The 25,076-nt window shown below is 47.0% G+C and overlaps 1 protein-coding gene across 1 annotated transcript in view; it reads left to right on the top strand.

Annotated features, from left to right (window-relative positions):
- Positions 1-25,076, top strand: part of LOC138567646 (zinc finger protein 398-like) — a 1,191,033-nt gene that overhangs the window by 398,211 nt on the left and 767,746 nt on the right. The gene's annotated exons all lie outside the window — the stretch shown is intronic.

Raw genomic sequence — 25,076 nt, 5'->3', positions numbered from 1 at the left:
GGCCAAAAAGCGGTATCTCCCCTTTTCCCATGAGGAAGTCCCTCCAATACCCAAGACATTAATGGCCTATTGTCAACTGTTTGTTCCCCCTTGTAGAGGAAGTAAAGACACCTATTCCCCATATTCTTTAGGTCAAAAATCCATGTATGACCTAGACACACACAGTTCCAACAAAACCCTCTTTCCTTTGATATACCTTTATGTGAAATTGTTCTCGCCTTTATAACCATTGAGAAAAACTACCAAAATGCTATATGTCCGATGACATCCATGGACTCCAACGCCCATAAACAATGCAGTACTCAGACGAGGAAGATGAAGGAGTTGGTCCAAGGTAACAGGAGCTCAAACTTAATGTGCGGACTAGTTGTTTTTCCAAATTACTTGTGCATGGCACATTTAAGATGGCAACTGCACTACTAAGTGTTGCAGTACAGGAGAAGGCGTCGGGTACTACGCAGAGGCTTCTGAGCGCGAGAGACACATATCGGTGTGGCAGAGAAGAGGTGTCCGTTGCGACAGAAGGATAAAAACAGTGTGCAAGCAGGAAGCGCTGTGGAGAGGCCAGGTGCTGCTAGAGAGTTTCTCAGCACTCGCCAGCTCGAAGAGGCAGCGTTCTCCAGCCCGGGACTTAAGAGAAAGCAGGCGTGTGACCGCAGAGCCATGAAGGAGGCCGGAAGGATGGCTGCACAATCCAGATTGGGAATCGAGAAGCAGGGCCACCCCGCTGAAGCGCGAAAGCAAGATCGTAAATGTTGGAGAGAACCAGTGAGTCAACCCGAAGCAAGTGGGGACCCTGGGGAGTTCCAGCGACTGCGCCAATGACAATTTGAATGTAATGAGATTGCTAATACAGAGAATACAAGAATCTTGTTTGAATGCAGAAAAGGCAAAGTACAGATTCAAACCTCAATGAGATATGGATGCATGAGATGCAAGTATGGGGCAAAGCTTGAACAAACATTACCGCAGAAATATGTACTGAGCCAAAAGCTGTGTATGTAGTTTTGGTGATTCTATGAACTGTGAAACGCATATGAAGTCCTGGTAAGGAAAATATATCAGGCAATTGAAATACATAAGAAGTCCTGGCAGGAGAGTATACCCGGCAAGTAAAACCACAAAAGAAGTCCTGGAGGAGAGTATACCAGGCAAGTAAAACCACAAGAGAGGTCTTGGCAGGAGAGTACAGCAGGCAGTTGGAATTGCACAAAAAGTCCAGGCAGGGGGTATACCAGGAGAGGTGCAAAGCTACAAGAAATACTAAAAGAGGAACAGTGTTCGCTAGACAAAAGAGACACTTGTGTTGAAGAAAGACTGTTGCAGAACTTGTTGCCTAACAGGAACGTTGTGAATCCAGGAGAGACACAAAAGGAAATGTTTGTAAAAGAGACATTGCCATCCATTTCAAATCCAGGGAAGGGATCACCCTCTGAATCAAAGGTCTTCCACCTTGGAGAACATTTCTGTTGGAGTTATTCTAATCTTCAGTTTTTAACACTTTTTTGCCAATATCAGGTTGAAGGCATTTCCTTGAACATTTTATTGTTTTGTTTGTAGTGTGTGGGTCAGGATGGGACATTTTGGTCACAAGGACAGCTGTTCAGTTATTGACATCCTCACACAGACACAGATCCTTAGTTTTTGGTTTTTAGGTAGGAAAACTCCTGTTTAGCATAGCATCAGAAAAGCATTTTCCCAACCCATTTTCATTTAAATAAAAGTCTTTAATCAAAAGCATGACAACTTTGTGTCTGGCTTTCATTTCTGACCCCTCACAGTATGTAGGGTCTGTTAGGGTCTGCCTTCTTGCTTATGTTGACACATTAAGCTCCAACATTTGAATGGGAAAGGTCAGTACGTTCCAGTCTGTAATACTCCTTGATAGTTTTGGCTGAACTTGGCGTCATGGTTGCGAATCGTTGGCTCTCGGCTGGATTCCACCGTTCCTCTCTGAAGCTATTATTTTGCAGTATTAAAAAAGACAGGCAGACCACCGCATAAATTGGCTCATGCAGGCCACTGTCCTTGATTAACACGGATGCTAAAGTGTTTCACAAAAATAATGGCGACCTGGCTTCTTCCCTATATGAGTCTACTGGTGCACCCAGACCAATGGGAATGTCCCCAATAGATCCACAATGTTGAATTTGAGATGGCTGTTCTGTGTAATATCGCAGATTAGCCAGGTAGCCAAGGCAGTCACTGCATCATTGGAAATTCCTATTTAAGGTGCTGCAGCAGTTTCAGTTTGGACGTTTTTTTTTCTTAGCTATGTACGGTTATTATATGCTGGTCAGGTTTCCAGGGTTCGCACCAATGGTGCGATTTCACAGGCCTTTGGATTGGGCCGTGGGCCACAGCATGGGTACCCCCTACCCCCACTCTTTTTTTCCCTCACGATCGAGACCCTCAAGCAACTGGTGCGAATGTGATATGGACATAGGGGAATCTGTATATTTGGGCCACCCCAGATAATCTCCCTTTATGCAGACGATACCCTATTATACATACGGGAACTGGAGCAGAATCTTGGCCATGTAATGGAGGAGGTCAACAAGTTTACATATTTCTCAGGCTATTAAGTTTATAGTACTAAGTCAGAACGGTTCCCACTTACAGATGGGACGGTGATGCCTAATGACCTTATGGGGTTCAGGTGGGTCCCGCTGTGGTTTAAATACTTCAGTATAGTGGTTTCCAGAGCGCACCATTCGATTGATGCTGACAATTGTGAGGGTTATTTGAGCTGCCTTGCCACCAAATTGCAACTATTGGCTAGGCTTCCCATGTCTATGTATGGGTGATTGTCCATATTGAAAAAGATTGTGATTCCAAAACTACTGTGCTCCTTTAGTAATGTCCCAATATGGCCTGGGCGTATGTTCTTTACAAAGCTGCAGTTCTTGGTGGTGGTGGAATTTGTGTGGGGGGACAGGCGATGCCCGGATTAGCTGGGATAGACTTGTGGAGCCCTATGAACAAGGGGGGCTGAGTGTGCCAGACTTTAAATTATATTAAGCTCGAGCGCGCAAAGGGCATCATCTAGGTGGATTTCTCTGCTGTTGTGCTGTGGCTGCGACCCCCTCATCTGCCCTCTGTCAGTTTCCTGACACTTGTTGGAGGATTTTGGAGGTGTGAGGGTAACGCGGCTTAAACCGAAGGACAAGGAAGGCGTGGTGCAGGAGAGAGTGCCGTTGCGCTGGTTGGCCCTGCCCCCCGCCCTCCCCCTGCGCCGCCCACAGGAAGTGCTACAAAACAAGCACCCAGACACCCTTGCGGCGCTAAGCCCGAGCGCGCAAAGGGCATCGTCTAGGTGGATTCCTCTGCTGTTGTGCTGTGGCTGCGACCCCATCCTCTGCCCTCTGTCAGTTTCCTGACACTTGTTGGAGGATTTTGGAGGTGTGAGGGTAACGCGGCTCGAACCGAAGGACAAGGAAGGCGTGGTGCAGGAGAGAGCGACGTTGCGCTGGTTGGCCCCGCCCCCTGTGCCGCGTACAGGAAGTGCTACAAAACAAGCACCCAGACACCCTTGCAGCGCTAAGCCTGAGCGCGCAAAGGCATCGTCTAGGTGGATTCCTCTGCTGTTGTGCTGTTTGGCTGCTTGCTGTGGCTTTGCCAGTAATCTAATTTGCTGGCTGCAGGTTGCTTAATTCGACCAAAAACAAGGCATTATTAAGAGGAGCTGCACGACAGAATGAAGTCAGCTCCCGCTACCTCGGATCTCCAAGCAACGGTACTGAGAACCCGCCTCCAGGTAAGGCAAAGATTCGCATCACTCCCAGAGGTAAATGGGAGCCCAGACCATACACTGAAAATGATAATGTTAAAACAGACCCCCTTACCCTTTTGTACTAAAAAGCGTAAGAGTTTATCTGTGGGAGCAAATTTGGCTAACACGGAAATGGGAAAACACCCATTGCTGTCTTTGGAAAAGGAGGAAAACCTACGGTTGGCTCCAAAGTCTCCTGAGCTACCCATGGCTTGTACAGTCCCTACTGCAGTCGAGACTATAAGCCACCCACTTTTAGCCCCTGTAACACCCAAGCCGTCTGATGTCTATACAGGCCAGGGGAAAGTGGCTGCCCAAATTATCTGTGAACCAGACGAAACTGCCCTAAGAGACTAGACTGCCCCCTTGGAGGAGTCTGAAATAAGCTTGGGCCAGCTTAGTATGCCTTTGGGTGAATCTCTTGAGAAAGCTCTGGATAATCGTAGCCCAGAAATTGAGATCGAGAATACTGAGCCAAGAAGTGAAGCTGGTGCGAGGGAGGACCTGCATAGCCCGGACCCATTCTCGATGCCCCCTAGTGGAGGACACTATCCCCCTACCAAGAATGATTGTGAATTAGCCGGAAGTTCAAATCAGGCTACACTCGCCCAGTGTGAAGGCATGATTGACTTGTATGACTTCCCAGCAGAGGTGGGGGCTGAAATTAGACCAAGGGAGACCCCAAGATACACATAAAGGAACTCAGTTCTTCAACCTCTCAACCGTACCGTAAGTGAACCTTTACCATCAGAGGGATTATGGCAACATGGAGGCCAGTGGGATGCAATTGAATTGGGCCAATTGGAAAAAGCCCTACAGGATTCTACTCACTTGGGAGAAATGTCACAACCCACAGACTCCATGAAGGCAGCCGCAGTAATATTTGATATCTTCCAGCCATACAGGGAAGACTTTCAAAATCAAGGCTATAAGGACAAAGGCAATCAAAAAGGTAAGCAAAATGCTGAAAGGGCCATGACTTCAAAACCCCAATGGGAAAAAGGAAGTCTATATTGAAGCTCCCTTAAAGAAATTAATAAAACGCACCCCACCCCTGTGTGCAGTACTAAACTAGCCCAGAGACAATCGGGGAGGGCGATTTCAGCTGGAGGCCCCAATACCAACGAAAATCTAGACCTATCACCAGCTAGTCTGAGCAACTCAAGTCTAGCAAATAAAATTATGAAAGACATAACCATATTGACGGGAAAAATCGAAAGAGGGACAAGGAAGAGTTTTTCCCTAATAAACGAGAGAATGGCAACATTGGACAAAGAACAAGCTGAAGGGAGATCTTTTGAGGTGGAGGATCCTGTCATAATACCAACAAAACATCAGGGGAACCAAACATCAACGAAAACGACTCAAACACCAACCCCTGTAGAAGAAAATCTATTTTTGCCAGGTGATCCACTGAAAGACCTAAACTCAAAAATACCAACCTGTGAGGATCAAACAGCAATGAAAATGCCTGAGACACCAACCTCGGAAGTTGCTAATCTGCGCCCAGGAGAGTTATTGAATGAACAAATCTCACGGACAATCACTGAAGCCTGTAAACTTGGAAGAGAATAGGATATGGAGCACATTTAAAAAGTGGTCATGGCTTCGTTAAATATCACACTGGCCCCCTTTCTAAAGCTCTACGAGGTGGTCAAAGAGTCCGTTCAAGAGTTGATTACCACCAACACACAAATAAAAGAGGCAAATGTGCAAATGGATTCGTCCTTGCAGAATCTAAATATACGAATAAATAAAGAAGCAGAACTAACACAACTCTGGCAAAGTCGCCTTAGTGAATTAGCAAGAAGAGATGCAAACGATAAATCCCTATTGATGGAGGCTGTCCTTGAGGATTGCAAATGGATGAGAAGCCTTCACAAACAGAAAAGTGATGGGGATCATTTGGAAATAAACCCCAAAGAAGGAAAAGGCCCAATGAAACTGAAACAGGGCAACGGTTCCCACCCCAAAGAAATAGAGCTGCAGCTTGAGGATGTGATTCTGATCCCTCCTGGGAAAAAGGGGGAGGAAAAACGTGATCCAATCCCTCAGCCGGGCATAGTTCAGCCGGAGCAATCCAACTTTGCCATCTTTGCAGGAGGAACCTCTAAAGATCATGTCCATCAGAAGGGGAAGGAGGTTGCAAAAAAAATAAACGAAAAAGGGAAAAAATTCAAAGAATGATGTACTAAAACGTAAAGTAAATGGCTCAAGAGCATTCCTGAGGAATTTAAGAACACTGCCCAGAAGGGAAAATATACAGTGTGCAAAGAAGCCTAGAAGAGAACTGACTATGTGCGAGTTAGACAGCATAGAGGCTGATGGGGAAAATGATCTCAAAAATACTGCTCCATCTACAGATGAAAAATTGGAAGAGCTGGAGCAACCAGCGAATCTAAGTGATTTGATTGACCTTATGGACAAAAATAGCGATGAGGAAGACTGGGAAAGCATCAGCTATTGGAATGGCAAACTATTGATAACTGGGATACTGCCAATCCGGGCTCAAACCCTAAAGATCGTCAGAGATCGAAACCTCTAAGAGAGGCCTCCCCCAAGAACGTTGGGAAAATAGGTAGAAGACCTGAACCACTGGAAAGAGAACCCGATAGTGATGCTGAAAGAGAGTCTGCCCATTTCAGAACCCTGGAACAAAAAAGGAAAGAGCAGGACAATAAAGAGATGAATGCATGAAAGCTACAGGGAAACTCCATACCAAAACAAAAACATTATATTAGAGAGAATAAGCATACTGAAGACAAGAAAAGGCAAGAGCCGCCTTAACCAACTCTAAGAAAATCTATTCTATTTAAAGGATGCTACCTAAAATTAGAAACCGCAGCAAATGGCCCCAGAAGGGCGGTGTTAAACAGAAGCTATGTGATGGCTCTTTGCAATCAAACCTCAGCCCTACGCACGATATCAACTGATGATATAAAAATAGTGGAATTCCCTAGGGAATAGAGGATGGATCAAGTTATATTACATCTGACTTCCAATAAGACCAAGCAGAAACTACTGGCGGCTTGTGACACCCTAAAAAAAAGGGTTTTCGATTAGAGGATCTGGACAATGACTTCAAGCAAAATAACCCAAAAACAATAATGAAGGAAAGAAAAGAACTCAAGGGGGAGATCTTAGTATGAAATAAAGAAAAAGCTATGGAAAATAAGCACACAATAAATAGATCAGTCCATGAGGATGCCACAGAAAAGGATGGAAAAGAAAGACAAAGAGGGGGAAAAAATCAAAAAGTAAACCCATATATAACAAAAAAAGGGATGAGAAAGTGAAAACCCTAAGGTTTACTGTGGACAACTCGTAGAACCCAAAGAGGACGAAAACTAACTTAAATAAAGCAGGAAATAAAGCAAACGACTGGTTATGGATGGCGAGTACCCGTAACTCTAAGAAGAAACACTAGAGTGAGGAGGGCCAGAAGAGACCCGTACACTGTGCCTCATGGAACACCAGAGGATTTAAACATCTGCTTTCTAAGGACAGATGCTTTTCGGCCAAATACGATCTCATTTCCCTTCAGGAATCCTGGCTGCGTGAGCCACCAGTGTGTGAGGGCTATGAAGTCTACATTAACCCGGCCAGAAAGGGTCCAAAGGGAAGACCATTTGGGGGCCTTATGGCATTAAAGAAACTGGATAGCCCTTTAAAAGAGCTAGAACATCACATTACAAACCCATATGTGCAAATATTGAAAATAACATTTAAAGCAGAGGAAAAGGAAGAGCCGGCAAAGAGGACCCTGATCAACACCTATTGGAGTGAAAACATGCCTAGGCAGGCGACCCATCTAAAATCGATTATGGATCCCATTGATAAATCTACAACAGAGGAAAAAGAACAGTTGATATTATTAAATGGGGATCTAAACATTAAATTGTTGGACAAAGAGGGTAAAATCAAAGAAACAGAACATCTATTAGGAAAACAAAAACATGGATGAAGGAAATGCGAATCCGCAATATGAGGATGCTAAATGGCCAGACGAGAGGAGATCTAATGGGTGCCAATACATGGCACAGTGGAAAATCGGGAGCTTGCCTAGACTATTGTTTTGTAGGAGGGAATATGCTGGCCTGGATAAATTCATTCACAATAGCCAAACAAGCGAATAGCGATCACTGTTTGCTGGCAACGGAACCCGCTTGGGATATAAGATCAACCATAGGGAGTTAAACAATGATGGAAACGGAGGTGTCGTGGGGAAGAAATCGACTGAGGCTGAAAAACCAGATGATCCCAAAACTGGTACAGGAATACAAGGATGCCACAGAAAATGGTGATGAGGTGGTCGAGTATAAATGGTTGTTGGAAGCCTATGTGGACAAGCACGATTCAACTAAAGTTAAACAAATTTAAAAAAACATGCATATGACGAACTCGTAGTTGGCAGACGAAAACACTATAGAGCGGATCTCATACGCATAAAAAAGGATAACAGCATAGAGAGATATGAACTCCTGAGGAAGTGTTGGCAAACATACAAAAATTGGCTGCGCTCAACTCGTTATCTAAGAACACAAAGAGATGCAGAGAAAATGTTAGCCGCAATATCAATGAATAACACAAGAAGTATGTGAGACCTACTTAACAACAGGGACCTTAACCAATCAGCAATAGGTGTTAACCAAGTCTCAGAGGAAAACTGGTTTCAGCACTATACCTCACTTTATGAAGGGAAAACCCAGGAAAAAGTCCCAAAAGAGAGGCCTGTAGACATCTAATGGGCCCTGGAATTCGATAGAGACGACATACTAATTCTATTCTAATTAAAAAACTTAGCAATTCCAGGGCAACAGGCCCAGATGGTATCTTGAGCAAAATGCTGAAAGAAAATTGTGAAGATTGGTCCGACCTAATACACGTACTTTTTCAACAAATAAAAAAAGCTAGGCAAATACCATCCACGTGGACTGAGGCTTACATCGTGCCGATTTACAAAAAGGGGGACCGGGGAAACCCCAGAAATTACAGGCTGGTTGCGCTATTAGACTCAATTGGCAAGATATTTGTGTCCATCCTACTAAGAGACCTAAAAAAATGGGCATCCCAGGCTAAAATCTTGGACGAAAGACAAACAGCCTTTGTTAGTGGCGTTGGTACTGCCCTGAATTTGTTTTTGATCAACCTGCTGAAGGCGAAAGCCTTAGAAGGAAAAAAAACGACTTACCTGGCCTTTATTGACCTCGAACAAGCGTTCAATGGGATAAATAGAGAGCGCCTGTGGTCAAAACTGAGGAACTGGGGGTGCCCAACGGACCTGCTGGAAGCTATCCAAGCCCTATACACCGACACCCCGATCCAGGTCCAAATCACAGCTAATGGAGGGCTATCTAGGAAGATCAAAACTTCCTGGGGAATAAAACAGGGATGTGCACTATCCCCTTTCCTCTTTGTCCTATATATGGCAGTCATGAAGATCACCCAAGATCAGATCCGTGCCTTCCCTCCGAAGATAAATGGAACCGAGATACCGTGGATGCTGTATGCGGATGACACAGTATTTGTAGACCAAACGCCAATAGGACTGCAGCGACAGATAGAGGCCTTTAACAAATACTTAAAAGACAACGACATGAAGATCAACGTCAAAAAATCCATGGTCCTAACTATGAGGTCATGTCGCGGAAGGAAATCAGCAGGGAAAATCCAGACGTGGTCATTCGAAAAGGAGAAATTGGAGGAGGTGGAAACTACAACGTATCTTGGGATAATGATAAATAAAAACTGCAACGAACAGGCGCATTATGGATTGATTCGAGAAAAACTAACGGCCTTGACCAACTAAGGAATATTCTTACATCGTAGGTACGGTAAATTCTCTCTGACGTCGATAATAACTTTTTACAAGCAAAAAGTGGTGGCCGTAATTACGTATGGAACGGAGGCACTTCTAGACTTAAGATGGGAAGTATGGAATCTATGTGAGGCCTATTTTTGGCGAAAGATCTTGCGACTTCCGAACTCACTACCGCTAGAGTTCATAAGAACAGAGCTAAGGCTCCAATCCATGGCCTCAATTGCGCTACGGAAATCTTTATCCCTCTACAGAAAGGGTATCCTCGACAACCCATCTCAGCCGTTTGAAATGCTAGCACGGTTGGGGGTACCAAATGGAGATACGATTTTCAACAATTGGAAAGAGAGATGTAAAGCGAGCTTGGAACAGGTTTATATCTCGGAAGACACCCTGAAGTGTAACCCAGATAAGGCCAAAAGGACTATCCAAGAAAAGGACTGGGAGAAAACACAGGAGAAAAGACTGAAAAGAAACCAGTGTTATAACATCATCTGGGAAAAAAAGGCCTAAACATGCTCCGACCGTACCTGTTGAAATGTCCATCCAACCACTACAGAGACTTGCTGATGCACTGCAGGCTGAACATATGGCATTCCAGAGAGGTAAAATGGAGAAGAAGGCTTATTGAAAAATCAACAGCATATTGCAGATTCCGTAAAAATAAAGGCCAACTAGAATTTGTCAGGCATGTGATGCTAGCCTGCCCGACCCTGGAACCGAAACTTCAGGCATACTTGGGTAGTTATACTAGTAACATCTCTGAGGAGACGGAAGAGGAATACTGGGAGCGGCTAATGACAGCTGAAAAGGTTGGCAGAACTTTAGACGCATTAAAATTTGTTGAATCCCTAAATTTGGATCAGGAGGAAGAAGGCCCCGAACTGTGAGTTAATTCCAGCAGTCCGGCTGGACTGATTGAACTGATATCGGCAAAACTTAACCCATTTGAACAAACATTGGACACGTATTTATCCAATGATGATGAATTTGATAATAGAGGAATGTTAAAGGTTTAAATACGATTAACCAATAAAACAAAAAAAAACAAAAATTATATGGTTGCGCAGTTCGCTGGCCGCTGGTACTCTCCGGACTTTGTGATGTTCACCTTTCACTAGAGAAATACAGTGCCATAGCCAGAGACCTCAGGACAGTCATCTTCAGCAACCTGCACCTTCGTCCTGGTCCGCACAACTGTCAATGCGTGGTCTAGGCTGTTTCGAAGGCTAAAGTTAACAGCCTAATCTAGCAGTGCGGTCCCCCTGTGGAGCGCTCCCTGGCTTTCCCCTACATACGATACAGATGTGCAGGCATCTTGGGATGCTGATAGGCGGTTGGTCCTAGGAGATCTGTACCCAGGAGGGGGATTCTTCACGTTGGAAGTTATTTGGGGAAATAGTCCCATAACAATTCTCCAATAATACCAGATGAGGGCGGATGTTCGGCGCAGGTGGTTGTCGTTTCCGCAGGAGCCTGACACTCACACCTTTATTGAAGCTGTAGTGTCGGGCAGCAACGCCAGGGGAATGGTCTCCAGGCTTTACAAGCTGCTTCATGCTAGCCAAACCCCCAGGAATGTGGCACTGGCAAAGTGGGAATGGGATTTGGGCACCGAGATCCAGGATGTCCAGTGGCATAAATATTGTCTCCTAACTAGAGATTATGTGCGATTCCAACTAAAGCAGTTTAAAAGTTAAATCAGCTATACTACTGTTCTCCCCTGATGTGAATGACGGATGCGCAAAATGCAGGAGGGCAGGGGTGGACTTGTTCCATATGTTCTGGGAATGTCCATTGGTCACGCTGTTCTAGCAAGACATAGCCGGGATGTTACATGAGATTGTAGATATACCTTTTTTTTAAAATTAATTTTATTAATTTTAATCAAACAAAACAAAACCAAAATACAGCCAAACACGCAGTGCATTTTGCATCAACATAATCACATTCATTCTTTAATCTTGGTCACTGCTTCCCCCCTTCCCACCCCCCTTCATGAGCCTGCTCTCCGTGTCCGCTGCATGCGGCGGGGTTACGCTTCCTGTAGATTCGGTCAGATCTTGTATTGCTCCAAACAATTCAGCTAGTAGTGATTTCCATGCCATCAGGGTCCCTATCTCTTCTTCCCCCCCTACAGTGTTCGACTCTTGCCATACCATTGTTTCTGCCTCTGCCCATTTCTGTAACTCCTTCCACCATACCTCCACCCGTGGCCTGTGACAAGTCTTCCATCCCATGGCGATCCTCCGTTTAGCAAGCACATATGCTAGGTCTTTCAGTTTATGAACATGCTTAAGTTTTGATGATCTGGGGAACCCTCCCAGCAAACAGGCCCAAGCTGTGTCTATAATCAACGTGACCCCTTTCTCAGCTAGCTTTTGTGCCACTTCTCCCCAGAAACGCTCAATTACTGGGCATGACCAAAACATATGTGTCATATCAGCGTTCTCCTCGTCACATTTGGGACATGCTTGTCGTCCAGCGTTTTCAAACTTGGATATTTTCATGGGCGTCATATATGCTCTGTGCGTTACATATAGTTGTATTTGTTTTAGTCTAGCATTCCTTGACACCTTCTTATGGTGTCCAAGTGCCCGTTCCCACATCCCATCCTCCATCGGGGTTCCCATCTCTGCCTCCCAATCTAGCCTCAGCTGCGTCAGGTCTTTCCCAGCCTTGGTCATCACCATCTCATACAGCCTGGAAATCTCATGCCCTCCATCCGATATATCATATATTATTTCTATGATGGCATCTGGTTCTTCTCTTAACACAGTTTCAGGCCACGTCTCCCGGATTCTCTGCACAATTCTGTGGTATGTGATGTACTGGCCTGCATGCAATCCTGTCTCCACCCCAAGGACCTCAAAATCCAAAATGGCCCCCATCCGCCAGACGTCTCCTAACGTTACTAGCCCCACAGATTCCCAATGGGTCCTGAGTATAGCTCTCAACTGCATATCTACCCCTGCCAACGCGACCAGCGGTACCTGCGGGGAGCAAGGAAGTGGGTTCTCCATCATCTGGCACGCCCTACGCCACATCTGCCACCCAAGCATCATCATCCTGGGGCGCTCTTTCATTTCGGACTTGGGCAACCAGATTATCTCCCTCAAGTGAAATGGGGTACAGTCATGTCCAAATAACCTAAATTCAGGGGTCGCCTCGTCCGAAAGCCACTGAGCCACATATTGCAGCTGACTCGCTACATAATACACCTCAAAATTGGGCAGTTTTATCCCCCCTTTTTCGTAAAAGTTCTGCAGCTTCCACAGCGCCACAAGAAATCCCTGCACATACTGTTAAGCTTATCAAAGAACCCCTTGGGTATCATGTATGGGACATTGCTAAAACAATGCAAAAGCCTAGGCAGGACCACCATTTTCAGCATTGCACCCCGTCCCATCATTGCTAAGGGCAACTTGACCCAAAACTGCATACACTTCTCAATTTTCCGGAGTGCCACCTCGGTGTTATGCTTGTGCTCCTCCTCCACCGTATGGTACACATCTATCCCAAGATACAGGAAAGAACTGACCTCCCACGGTATTTGTAACACCGGTAACCGCGTCTCAGGGGCTCCCTTATAGTCGCCTAGCGGAAACATGCTGGACTTTTGGGGGTTCACCGCTATACCAGACAGTTCTGCGTACCTCGCCATCACCTCCAGTATGTACTGGATATTTTCTTCTGGGTATCTTAAGTATAGCAACAAGTCATCTGCGTATAAGGAGATCAGATGTCGTTCTCCTCCCACTTCAATACCTATCGTGTCGTATTGTTGTCTAAGGTATATCACTAGGGGATCCAGGGCTAATATATAGAGCATCGGGGACCAAGGGCACCCCTGCCTAGTGCCTCTGCCCAGTTGCCACCTCTCAGATATTACTGCACCCGTTCTAACTCTGGCCAGTGGCTCACTATATAGCATCGTCACCCACCTCATATAACCGGGCCCCATGCCATACTTCTCCAAGGCCGCCAACAACCACGGCCATTTGACCGAGTCGAAAGCCTTGACCGCATCCAGGGACATGATCGTCATGTCGCCCTCAGCCGTACTACCCCATTCAATCAGCCGTCGGAGTCGCCTATGATTATGGGTTATGTTCCTATTTGGGACATAGCCCGTCTGATCTGAGTGTATCAGCTTATTAATCACTCTCTGTAATCTGTTTGCCAGGACAGCCGTCAATATCTTGCTGTCCTGGTTTAACATTGAGAGAGGTCTGTAGGAGCCGCAGTTGTGTGCAGGTTTATTAGGCTTGGGGAGCGGTATTATGACCGCCTCTCTGAGTGATTCCGGCAACCGTCCCACCTCAAACGCTTCGTTGAGCATATTCAACATCGGGGGGAGCACCTCTGCCTTGTATGTCTTATAGAATTCTCTCGGGAACCCATCCGCCCCTGGGGTCTTGAAGGTAGGTAATTGCCTCACCACTTCTTCTAACTCCTCCAGGGTGATCGGTGCATCTAGCTCCTCCCTTTCCTCCTCACTTATCATGGGTAATCCTATATCTCCTAATGTTTCCAATATTTCCTCTCGGCTACCCCCCCATCTCGTCCGCATACAGCGCTTTATAATATTTTGCAAACTCCTCGTTGACACCCTCTTGGGTGTCCACTGCGCTACCATCTTCCCTCATTATTGTTCTGATCGGGGGTCTGGGAGCCTCGCTCTTGTATAGCCACGCTAACAACCGTCCTGCCTTATCCCCTCCTGCATGCTGTCTCTCGATGTACTTTTTATAATTAAGGTTGCTGAGCCTCTCCCAGTGTTCCGCACATTTCTGTTGCAGCCCCAGTACCCGCTCCATATCTTCGCATCCACCCTTCAATATTCCCTCCAGTTCCTCTTCTGTCCGTCGTAGGTCAGTTAGCACCCCGCCCTGCAGGCCCTTCGATTTTGCTATCGCAACCCCTCGCATCACTACCTTAAAGGCTTCCCATAATGTACCTGCCGAGTCAACGCTGCCTGTATTCTCCTCAAAATAATTTGCGATCTCCTCCCTTACATCCTCTCTGAAGACTGGATCCTTGAGCGCTTCAGCACGAAGGCGCCATGTTGGGATCCGTGCCCTTGGGGGGCGGTACTGCCACCCCAGAACAAATGTCGAGTGATCAGAGAGGACCCTCGCCTTATATTCTACCTGGGTAACCTCCACCATCACATCTGACGTGGCAAAGACATAGTCCAGCCTTGTATGTAGCTGATGAGGGGCGGAATAATGAGAGTACTGCCTTTCTTGGGGGTATCTAGTTCTCCACACGTCCGCCAGATGAAAGTCATCTAGCAGTGTCCGCAATGCTTTCGCCGCTGGGGAAGGCCTCTTAACCCTGCCATCCGGTCTGTCCACGTTAGCATTCAGTACACAGTTAAAATCACCACCCCAAATCACTGCGCTACCCATACATATGCCGAGGTTGGCACTCAGAGTCCTGAAATATGCCGCTGTATCCCGATTGGGGGCATATGTATTTACAATGCTTATCTCTTTATTCTCCACCAGTCCTCTCAGCATGACCATCCTCCCATCCGTCTCCTCCATCTCCTGCAATGGTTGGAACGGAACATGCAGCGCCACCCAGATTAGTACTCCCCTAGCATACGCAGAGTATGTCGAGCCCACCACCACCCCTTTCCATTTCTTAACAATCAGCTCCATCTTCTCCCGTGTCAGGTGCGTTTCCTGCAACAGCGCAATATCTATCCTCTGCCTCCTCAAATACAGCATGACCTTGTTCCTTTTCGAGTAGCTGTTAAGTCCCCTGACATTCCACGTAATTATTTTAAGATCCCCCATAGCTCATTCCCGTCCTCCTTTCCTACCTCCAGCAAATCCCACCCTCCTACGCGACACGGATTCAACCATACAATTCTGCTATATAGGCTCATGTTCGAACTAGAACTCAAACTCCCCAAAACTATATACATATCACACTCCCCGCCTCCCTCCCCTCCCCTCCCCCCTCCCATCCCTTCCTCAACAACACCCTTCCCAACTGTTGCCCAGCTCCATCCCTGGATCTCAGGCACCCCCACATCTAGCCCCGACTAATATACTCAGAGCTCAGTAGGGTGAAGTCGCCCTAATGGCCACCTAACTATTAATACTAAATGGGGGTGTTAAGACTAGCTCTACAAGGCTCCTTAATAAAGCACCAGTCTCAGTGCGCACAAAACATTATCTATCTTTGTCTTGTCTCATCCACTAATAGGTCATATCAGTGACTATAGTCAAGTCCCATAGTCTTAAACCGCTCCCTCTCCCAGTGTTCTCGTTACTCATTACTTATCTCGTCCGTCTCCTTCTCCCGTCTGGATATCAGGCTCCTGGGGGGAACCCTGCATGTCAAGCCATCCCATGGCATCCTCCGGAGTGTCAAAAAACAAAGTCTTGTTTCTGTGAAAAACTTTCAGTTTCGCCGGGTAAAGTAGCATGTACTTATGGCCTGCTTCCCTCAGTCTCCTTTCAACAGCCCCAAAGTTCATTCGGCTCTGCTGCACCATCAGGCTATAGTCTGGGTAGGCCGTTATGTTTGCCTCCCCTCGCTTAATTGTTCCACCTTTGCGGAAGTGTTCCAGTATCCTCTCCCGATCCCGGTAGTTAAGGATCTTGGCAATAACTGGCCTAGGTGGGTTGCCTGGCGGCGGCCTCCTCGTTAGAGCCCTATGCGCTCGTTCCACAGCGAATCCCTGGGACAGGGCTCCTCCAGGTATCTCCTGCAGCAACATGTTTTCCACAAACTCCGTGGGGTTATGACCCTCCGTCCCCTCAGGCAAGCCCACAATGCGGATGTTGTTCCTTCGGGCGCGTCCTTCCGCTTCCTCCGCCCTACTCTCCAGGTTGCCCACTCTCTGTACCCGGGAATGGAGTTCCGACTTGTGTGAGGCACAATCCACTGTATTCGAGCTTGCTTCCTTCTCAAGGTTCTCTGTGCGCTCCGCCAGAGACCTTACGTCCTGGCGGAGTAGATTCACTTCTTCCTGCACTTCACCGACCTTAAGGTCAAACGCAGTTTTCAGTTCAGACACCACTATTTTGAGCTTGGCCTCCCAGGCTGCTTTCAAGTCTGCTATCGCAGCCAGGACCTCCTGATTCGTGCCCGAGGCAGCCATGCCGCCTGCGGGGGGCTTGTCTTTGCTCTTGGCACTTTCCGGGCTTGGCGGTGTCCTGGCAAATTCATCCAGTGTGGGTTGCTTCACTTTCAATCTTGAAGGCTTGTTAGACATGACGCTGCAGCCGTATAATGTGGTTCAACCCACCTCTTATGTTCCACCAGTGGGGGGGGGGCACACACTCAGTTTCAATATCTTAGGCCTTGCCCAGGCTTAGAGGCATCAGCACCACACCAGCTCATCTGACCTCTCCCTATGCACATCCGGATCAGTCTGCCGTAACCACCAAATCCACTCACACCCACCCACTGCTCAAGCTGGGTGCCCTTTCATTTCGGGTCCGCCCATTCCGTGTCCCAGTCAGTTTGTGCATCGCAAAAGGCCAGGCCAGCATGCCGCCCTCCTGCCACTGATAAAGTGTAGCGGGGTCCCTGTATTTCTTGTGTATTGGCAGCTCCTCCTTATATGTAGGGAGGCCACCTGTGTTGTGTTTGCCAATAATCGTACAGTTTTGCTGGGCAATAGTTTATTTTGGCTGCCTTGCAGTCACTTAGTGATGTAGTCCTGCAGTGTTTTCCATGTCAACCGCACTGCTCTCCTTCACCTTCCGTGGCCGCTCATTCGTATATTCTTCCCTGGGTGTATCAGCTACTTGCTACACATATGTCCGCTGCGATCAGCCCCGTTTTTGGGCGCTTAGCATCCAATCTTCGGGGGCCTCGGGCTCCTCAGGCTCCTCAGCGCGATCACACTCGCACTCTCGCTGGGTTTTGTACCCCTTTCCCCGCTTTCCGCAAGGTCGCTTACGTCCCAGGGTGCCTTCGGCACAGGCGGCGATGCTCGGCCGCCCACTCTGCTGCACATCTGGGTATGCCAACCAACGTCCGTCCTCGTGTGCACTCACCCTTTCCCCTGTCGCAGCTGTCCTCACAACAGGCTCTACACGCCCGATTGTAGATATACCTACTGTGCTATACTCTCCTAAATACCTTTTGGGTGATATTGGAAAGGTTTTGATAACTGTGCGAATGTTCTTTAATATTGCTTGTATTGTTGCAAACATTTTTATATTGAAATATTGGAAGTCTAAAACAGCTTCTATATGCTCAGAATGGCTTATGGAGCTAAAATACGCCAATGAAAGGGAAGAGGGGTATGTGGCAACGGTTGTGGTGACATGTAGGCTGAAGGACATTTGGAGTTTGCTCGGCAGTTATCTATCCCGCATGGAGCATGACGAGGAATCACATTGAGTGGTAACCTAGATGGACATTGACACTTATGCTGCAGTTTATGTTGGTGCTAATTGTGGAGACAGTTAATACATATGTGTGCCACCTGGACACTGCCAGTGTTTGTGCAGTGCAATACACAACATGTCTGTCTGTTTTCTAAATAAGGTTTATTTAAAAAAAAAAAAAAAGATTTGCAGAGGCCTTTTGGTCAAATCTTAATATGGATAGATCATGGTGTATTGTGCCTATCATATTCACAATTACATCTCGTAAGAAGTAGATACTTTGTTATAGCACTTTTGCCATCTTGATCTTGTAGATGCTGTATGGTTGAGAACCACATCCTTCCAGGACTACAAGGACTTAGTCTGTTCCATGTAGTGCTTAGGTCTAGGCTTTCCCTAGTTTTGTAACTTTTGAAGGCAGTCTAATTGCTGGACGAACTCCATGTGTCAGTTTCATGTATGATGGAGGTTAACTTTGCATGCTTTACAGTTAACTGGCTAAGCTTCCCAATTGATATTGCAAATGTTTCTAAGTTTTGTGTGAAGCCTAATCTCAGTAAGGATTTACAGTGGATATAAAGCACATTTTATTGTACTCATTTGATTTTATGCCCCAAGATAATAACGTAACTGATATTGGAAAAAGCACAAATGGAATTTGCAGGATGGATGAACCAAATAACCATACTATGAATAAACTGTGTTAAAAAAATGAACTATCTTATTGTCAAATACAGTGGAACAATCTGGTATACTCAGTACATATGATATATAACATTTATTGCATTGATAATATCAGTTAAAAAGTTACAAATAGCTTAGACATAAGTCCAAAAGAAATACTAAAGTGCATATTAGTTGAAAATAGGGTTGGGGGATATGGACCAAAAGTCAAATCTCTATATTTTTGGGCTGAATGGCGATTGTGAAGGGTCAGAAAGGTGAGGCGGAGAACATAGTAAAGGGATTTAACGTCTGTTATTTTATTAAATTAAATAAAATAGGTTGAAAAAACGCTTCACTCTCCCTACCCTAACATGGCTTTCCCTGCCTATAGTAAACTAAAAGGGGAACACTCTAACCAAGGGATCTATAACCCTCACACTTCTAAAACATCAACACAAAAGGTATAATATGGCAATTCAATTGAACAAATGTATATAACATATAACCTGGTTCACAGTCAATGGTCCTCATTACACGGATGGCGGTAAGGGTTTACAGGTACCGGTATTTTACCGGTACCGGTAAATCCTTACCTCCTTACTACGAGGTCCCTTTGCGGGTTGAGGATTTTAACGCCTGCTTTGTGCAGGCGTTAAAAACCAACCCGCAAAGGGACCAGGGAGCTAATTACGGTACCGCAATTTGCGGTACCGTAATTAGCGCCTTCCCCATTCCCATAGAGCCCTATGGGGCATAAATGGGAATGGGGAAGAGCAATGGTGGAAGGGGGAATTACCGCCCCGCCAACCTTGGAATAGGGCGGTAATTCCCCTTTCCACCAAGGCGGTGCCGGTATTTTACCGGCATGAACCATGGTGCTAATAGCACCATGGTTCACCGCCATCCGTGTAATGAGGCCCATTGTCTCTTGTCATGAACTGGGTGAACTCCCCTTCCCCAGATCCAAATAAGGTTCTTTCCATAGTTCACATGAAAACCAAGGAAATCTGGTTTGAACACAACGTTCCGTTGTTTCAATGAAGTAACTTGTCAAAGTCCAAAGCTCTCACTCCTCCTGGAATAAGAACTTCCCCAAAGTATCTTAAAAAGGAAAAATCAAAAGCTCTCACACCCCCTGGAATGAGAACGCCTTCACATCTTTGGCAACAACAAATGGTTTGGTCAGAATGGTCGACTTCAAAAATGACTGCAGGAAGAATTGTAACTTTTACTCAATTAGCTTTCACAATTCTTCCCTTACAGCCACAACTTAATATATTGCTTTCCAATAGCGCCACTTCAGCACTTGCTCCTTCTACTACCTAGCGCAACCTTCACAGGGTTTCTTCTGGGCAATCACCTTTTGTCCTACGAGTGTACTCGTCTGTCTGTCTGCTTCATTAGAGCCAATACATAAGAGTGCTTCAATGGCAACTTTCACAGCATAACAACAACAACTTCAACTGCTTTCTTTGGCATGCACATGTCAACACCTTTCAGGGAATAGAACATTTACACTGATCCTTAGCAGGTCCTCGCCACAAACAATGCTCATCTTCCTCTAGATGACCTCCTCCAGAAGGGCAGCCCGTTTGCCACCTTCCTTTTCCCTTCTGAATCAATACCGGAAATAATGTCAAGAACAAATGTCTTCCTGCTTCTATTTTGGCTGTAGCAATGTGACTCTACATCAACAACAAATCCCCGGACCTGAGTGACGACCTTTAAAACCCTGGGGCTGCTCACCATTTGCCTCTTGTGTTTAGCAACTTTTATTAGACTGATATTGCCAGTTGTTCAAGGTCTCTTGGCTTGGGTATTGGTGGTATGCCTTGGTTTCTAGTACAACCTCCTCACGGGTTGTTGGTGTTTGCCCAAGTTCACACTTTCCTTCCTGCACCTCATTGGGTTTAATATTAGCCACTTTTGCAAGTCTGCCACAGCTCGGTAGTCATAAGACTAGTTAGCTTGCCTTTGGAAATGTGCAATGGTTCGGTATTTACAAGATTTATTAGCTTGCCTTTGTAAGTTTGCAAAAGTTTGGTATTCTTGATGTTTATCAGTCTACTTTTGTATGTTAACAGTTCGGTATTCGTAATGTTGTTAATGTTGCAGAAGGAGCTGGCCAAACCTTCTGCAGTCTCCACCTCTCCTGTTCCCTCCCATGCCCTTTGTATGGCTCTGGCTTCTCAATTCACTACTAAACCTCAGGACATCCTGTCCTCCCTCTCCTCTTCCTTTCCCTCTACCTCTCATGGCCCCCCACTGGCCGCCACTCCTCCTCCTTTCTCCTCTTTCTCTCCGACCACACCTGACCATGTTTCCACACAAGTCTGATCTATGAAAGTGTCGTTCAAGCAGGTGCTCCCCTGCTCCTCCAGAACCATCAAGGACCACATTGCCATCCTCACTCCAGCCTTGGCTGATTTCTGCAATCACTCATTTGTCACTGAAACTTTCCACTCTTCCCTCAAGCACTCCCTTTAGCACTCCCTCCTGGTAAAAACCTTCTGCTGATCCTTCCTGTCCAGCAAACTACCGCCCCATCTCCATCACTCCTTTCATGGGCAAACTCGTGGAAAAGCTGGCCATGTCCCAGCTTACTCTCCACACTGAATCTCTTGGCTGTCTCCACGACCATCAGTCTGGCTTCAGATCAGCCAGAGTCACGGAAACTGCTCTCCTGAACACCTGTGAAGATCTGTTCACTAATCTTCATTCTAGCCTTTCTTTTCTCGTCATCCTCCTTGATCTCTCCTCTGCTTTTGACATGGCCAATCATGCCATCCTGTTCAATTGTCTCTGTGAGAACCTGGGCATCACGGACCAGGCCCTGCCTTGGTTGAACTCCTTCTTCCTGGTCCGACCATCCCAGGTCCAACTTGGGTCATTTCTCTCACCCACCTCTCTCTCCACATGTGGTGTTCCCCAGTGCTCTAAACTGTAATCCTGACTCTTCAATGTCTACTTGGCCCCTTTGGCCGCCTCCTCCTCTAACTTTCGGTGTTATGTAGATGACACTCAGCTCTCCTTCAGGCTCCCCTCAGCCTCTTCTCCTCTCTCGCTCATTCCTAACTGTCTATCCGCGATTCAGGAGTGGTGCACCTCCAACAATCTCTGCCTTAATGCCTGTAAGACTGAGATCCTTCTCTTTGGGACCCCTGCTCCCGCTTTCCCTCCCTCACTCTTGCCGCCCTCCTTGGGCCCTCTTCCTTCGCCTTCCTGTGAGGCAAAAAACCTTGGTATTATCTTCGCCTCCACTCTCTATTTCTCTCCTCACATCACGGACCTTGCCAGAAAGGCCCACTACCAGCTGCACCTCCTCAGAGGCATTCTTTCTTTTCTAACTTTCCCTCAAAAGCTCACTGTCTCCAGATGCCTGGTTCGCTCTAGGCTGGACTACTGCAACAGCCTCTTTCTCAATCTGCCTTCCTTTACTCTCCGCCCTCTGCAACGAATCCAGAACAGGACTGCAAGACTTGTCCTTGTACTTAAACCCAGGGACCATATCTCTCCAGCCCTGAAATCTGTCCACAGTCTCCCGGTGGCTGCAAAGATCAAGTTCAAGACCCTCTGCATCGTCCACCAGGCTTTCTGGGGCCAGGGCCCACACTACATCCAACTCTCTCTCTTCCTAAACACCTTCCTTCTCGAACCCTTTGCTCAGCCACCTCAAACTCTCTGAGGGTCATACGCTTCTCCAGGCAGAGATTGGGGGGTTGATCTCTCTACTCTGCAGGTGCCTTCCTCTGGAATGGCCTCCCTGCCCCTCTCAAACTTGAGCCGCACCACCTGAAGTTCTAGAAGCAGCTCAAGACCTTCCTTTTCGCTTATGCTTTCTCTCTCTCCCGCCTGCTGACCCACCTGTCTGCTGCGCTGACTGGTTGCATGGCTACCATCAGAGTCTAATTGCGTACCAGGCTCATCCACGACCTGTAGCCCTGCACTACCTCCGAGTCTACCGCGCACTGACTGGCTGTATCTGGAACCCTACAGTCCCCTGCCTCCTTGCACTTACCCAGAGCCGCACTGCCCTGGCTGCACTTACTCAGAGCAATGCTGCCCTGATTGTACTTAACCCGTCCCTCCTCCTGATACTTCCCCTCCCATCGCCCCTCTGCACTTTGCATATTGCACTTGCACGATCTGAATGACACAAGGCCTATTAAGATTGTTTGTTTTGTCCTACCTCCGTCTTCCCTCCCTTGTCTTGTCACGCCTAGAAACACTTGTGTACAGGCGAATAATAAATGACTTCTCATATCATATCATTCTGCCTTTCTTTCGTTTGCGAATTATCCTGCCTGCGCTGACCAAAGGGTCTGCACCGGAGTGCCTCGCGTGGCTTAGACTCACCAGGTAAGTCGCATCCAGATGCTCCGCTCCACGTTCGCAGGACTGCAGATACCGTGGCTTCTTTCAGCCAGATGGACCTTCTTTCTTCGGTTGCCTCCTCCACGTTGATTTGGACCCGCTCTGACTCCTGAGAGTCTCCGATGCAACCATGCCGCCTGCTCACACTACGCCTGCTTCCTGCTGCGAAGTCTCTGCACAACTCTGCATTTTAGGATGATAGAGGCACATACCCTCTCGGGACTTGCAGCGGTCCCTGTGTCTTTCAGCTCCTCTACTACTGTCTCCTACAGCATAAACGCCCCGCGCTTCTTCTGCTTCTTCTGCCTTTTATCTACTACCTGCTAATGAGGGGGTCTTTTATGCCCCCCTGTCTCCCGCAGGTGTAGGTCATTCTTGTTAATTAGCTGACCACTTCCACATCTTTGTTCCTCTGTATCCCTCTTCCTCGCCCCAGTACTAAGGGAATTATGGGACTTGTAGTCCTGGATACAGTTTTTCTTATTTGTTTCTACATTTTGAATTTGGCTTCCACTTTCTACAACATTTAACAAAGAGATATTGCAAGAGTCGGTTTGAGAAGAGCAATATGGTTCTTTGCCCTTAAGACTTACATAATTATACAACTACTTCTTATTAGGCTTTTGGGAACTAGGGGGATTACACATGCCTTTCTTGGGTTTAAACAGGATGTTTGCTACTTTTACCTGTGATGCTGGAAATGCATCAGAGGGACAGGGCCTCTGAATCCTTGTCCTTTATTGCTTTTTATCACGTGTTCTGTCTTGTTTTCCGCGTAGAAGTTCATGTGGGACACCTAGTGGTGCAACTTTTCCTGTATTTGGTTCAGTGAACAAACCCTTGGGATACCCTTATGGCACCCATGGGTGGGAGTACGACCCTGTACACCTAGTGTATGATTTTGGGCACCTGTGTGTGGCCCACAGAGCAGGGTACGGGCTGGTGGCAGCTCCGTGCTGAATTGACAGGTGTGCCCTGTGCATCCTACCTTACTTTTCCCGAAGTCCCGGGAAGCCCGGACTCTGTCCCTTCCCCCTGACTGGCTGTTGGGTGGAAGTTCCATATATGGTGTTGTGGGGAAGTCCGGGCCAGACTGGCTGGAGCCTTCCCAATGACTGTATGTTGTGGGTATGCCCGTGGGGTGGGACCTGGGTGAATGGAGTGTGTGACGAATACGCATTCTGTGTTATGGGTGTCTAGTATCTGGTGTTTGACACAATGACTGAGACAGCCTGCCCGAAACTGGTATGAATGCAGTGTGTATTGCTGAATGGCGGAGTGCTTGTCCGAATCCACATTCTGTGTTGTGAGTGTCTGGATGGAGAAGAATGGCCTGAATGCACTGTGCGCCTGATTGGCTGCCTGATTGTCTGAATGCCCTTCTGAATGATTGGTTGCTGGAGTGTGACCCAGCAGAATGAATGGGAGATCAACTAGTATATCTGGGGGCCTCTCACTGCTAGAAATCGTTCAGAAGCTGAAGTTGATACTTTATGCATAATCCGAGCCGGAAGAAGAAGGTGAACTGCTGTTCCCTTCCTTACAATCTGAAAGCTGCTGTGCCCTGAAGAACTGATCCAAGAGAGGACCTGGCTAGGAGACCTCTTGCCGAGCTTTGAGGGACCATCGTGCACCAGCTGATCTTTGCCAAGGCGCGCTGGTAGATAGGCCTACGAAAGGCTGCCGACCGGAGAAGGGGACCGACGAGGAGAATGAAGAGAAGCACCAGACAGCCGTCCACCGTCAACAACTGCCGTCGATGACCGGAGTCGCCTTGCTCCCTTTGCCTAAGAACATTTGATCCAAGGACTCCCTTGTTCATCATCGGCGACCGCTTTTGTCCTGCTGGAGAAAGTCAAGGCCGCCGAAAACAGAGGAGAATCCTCCGGTGGGTTTCCCGCCACCCGAAGACCTCAGAGATGCTGACGAAGCTACTGAAGCCAGCCGGCCTCAACAACAACGTTCACCATATCTTCACCTCAGAAGTTTGACGACCCGTGGCTCCTGCTTGAAAGGGAGCGCACTCAAGAAGGGCCCGTTGATTGAGTTGCAGAACTATAGAAGAAGATAAGACTCTAATAGA

The sequence above is a fragment of the Ambystoma mexicanum genome, chromosome 2p, assembly GCF_040938575.1.
Source record: "Ambystoma mexicanum isolate Mex_15411 chromosome 2p, UKY_AmexF1_1, whole genome shotgun sequence".
Lineage (NCBI taxonomy): Eukaryota > Metazoa > Chordata > Amphibia > Caudata > Ambystomatidae > Ambystoma > Ambystoma mexicanum.
This window is presented reverse-complemented; position numbering and strand designations above follow the sequence as displayed.